Source organism: Oncorhynchus nerka, unplaced genomic scaffold (assembly GCF_034236695.1).
Source record: "Oncorhynchus nerka isolate Pitt River unplaced genomic scaffold, Oner_Uvic_2.0 unplaced_scaffold_1554, whole genome shotgun sequence".
Taxonomy (NCBI): Eukaryota; Metazoa; Chordata; class Actinopteri; order Salmoniformes; family Salmonidae; genus Oncorhynchus; species Oncorhynchus nerka.
The window spans coordinates 37,501-40,000 of record NW_027039763.1 but is presented as its reverse complement, the minus strand read 5'-3'; the positions used below and the strand labels follow the sequence as shown (position 1 = coordinate 40,000).

General features: G+C 40.2%; 1 protein-coding gene across 1 annotated transcript in view; it reads right to left on the bottom strand.

The window, feature by feature from the left end:
• Window positions 1-2,500, bottom strand: part of LOC115123215 (secretogranin-3) — a 49,662-nt gene that overhangs the window by 32,521 nt on the left and 14,641 nt on the right.

The following is a 2,500-nucleotide window of genomic DNA, read 5'->3' as shown; positions in this document are numbered from 1 at the left end:
GATCACACCCCCCCACTACCACCAGTCACCTCCTGGATATAACCTGTACTATACATAACAAAACAGATCACCCCCCCCCACTACCACCAGTCACCTCCTGGATATAACCTGTACTATACATAACAAAACAGATCACCCCACCCCCCACTACCACCAGTCACCTCCTGGATATAACCTGTACTATACATAACAAAACAGATCACCCCCCCCCCCCCACTACCACCAGTCACCTCCTGGATATAACCTGTACTATACATAACAAAACAGATAACACCCCCTCCCCCACTACCACCAGTCACCTCCTGGATATAACCTGTACTATACATAACAAAACAGATCACCCCCCCACTACCACCAGTCACCTCCTGGATATAACCTGTACTATACATAACAAAACAGATAACACCACCACCCTCCTGGATATAACCCCCACCACCACCCACCAGTCACATCCTGGATATAACTGTACTATACATAACAAGTGATCACCCCCCCCACTACCACCAGGTCAGTATATAACCTGTTATACATAACAAATAAACTACCACCAGTCTTACCAAGGAGTATAACCTGTTATTATATAGATAAAAACTGTGTCTTACCAAGGTAGTATATAATGTTATTACATAAATAATAACTACCACCAGTCATTCCTGGTATATAACATGTTATTACATAGATAATAAACTGTGTCTTACCAAGGTAGTATATACATGTTATTATATAGATAATAAACTGTGTCTTACCAAGGTAGTATATACATGTTATTATATAGATAATAAACTGTGTCTTACCAAGGTAGTATATACATGTTATTATATAGATAATAAACTGTGTCTTACCAAGATAGTATATACATGTTATTATATAGATCATAAACTGTGTCTTACCAAGGTAGTATATACATGTTATTATATAGATAATAAACTGTGTCTTACCAAGGTAGTATATACATGTTATTAAATCGTTCTGTTAGGTGACCTAAACTGGGATATGCTTAACACCCCGCAGTCCTACAATCTAAGCTAGATGCCCTCAATCTCACACAAATCATCAAGGAACCCACCAGGTACAACCCTAAATCCGTAAACATGGGCACCCTCATAGACATTATCCTGACCAACTTGCCCTCCAAATACACCTCCGCTGTTTTCAATCAGGATCTAAGCGATCACTGCCTCATTGCCTGTATCTGCTATGGGTCCGCGGTCAAACGACCACCCCTCATCACTGTCGAACGCTCCCTAAAACACTTCTGCGAGCAGGTCTTTCTAATCGACCTGGCCCAGGTATCCTGAAGGATATTGACCTCATCTCATCAGTCGAGGATGCCTGGTCATTCTTTAAAAGTAATTTCCACACCATCTTAGATAAGCATGCCCCGTTCAAAAACATGCAGAACTAAGAACAGATATAGCCCTTGGTTCACTCCAGACCTGACTGCCCTTGACCAGCACAAACATATCCTGTGGCGGACTGCCATAGCATCGAATAGTCCCCACGATATGCAACGTAGCACACATTCCAACAGGTATATCTCACTGATCATCCCCAAAGCCAACACCTAATTTGGCCACCTTTCCTTCCAGTTCTCTGCTGCCGGTACGAATTGCAAAAATTGCTGAGACTTTTACTTCCCTCACCCACTTTAAACATCAATTATCTGAGCAGCTAACCGATCACTGCAGCTGTACTTAGTCCATCTGTAAATAGCCCACCCAATCTACCTACCTCATCCCCATACTGTTTATTTTATTTTATTTACTTTTCTGCTCTTTTGCACACCAGTATCTCTACTGGCACATCATCATCTGCTCATTTATCACTCGTGTTAATCTGCTAAATTGTAATTATTCACTCCTATGGCCTATTTATTGCCTACCTCAATATGCCTTTTGCACACACTGTATACAGACTTTCTTTTCTCTACCTTGTCATTGACTTGTTTGTGTTATTGGCTTGTTTGTTTACTCCATGTGTAACTCTGTGTTGTTGTCTGTGTCACACTGCTTTGCTTTATTTTGGCCAGGTCGCAGTTGCAAATGAGAACTTGATCTCAACTAGCCTACCTGGTTAAATAAAGGTGTTCTCAACTAGCCTACCTGGTTAAATAAAGGTGTTCTCAACTAGCCTACCTGGTTAAATAAAGGTGTTCTCAACTAGCCTACCTGGTTAAATAAAGGTGTTCTCAACTAGCCTACCTGGTTAAATAAAGGTGTTCTCAACTAGCCTACCTGGTTAAATAAAGGTGTTCTCAACTAGCCTACCTGGTTAAATAAAGGTGTTCTCAACTAGCCTACCTGGTTAAATAAAGGTGTTCTCAACTAGCCTTCCTGGTTAAATAAAGGTGGGAAAAAAGATCATAAACTGTGTCTTACCAAGGTAGTATATACATGTTATTATATAGATAATACACTGTGTCTTACCAAGGTAGTATATACATGTTATTATATAGATAATAAACTGTGTCTTACCAAGGTAGTATATACATGTTATTATA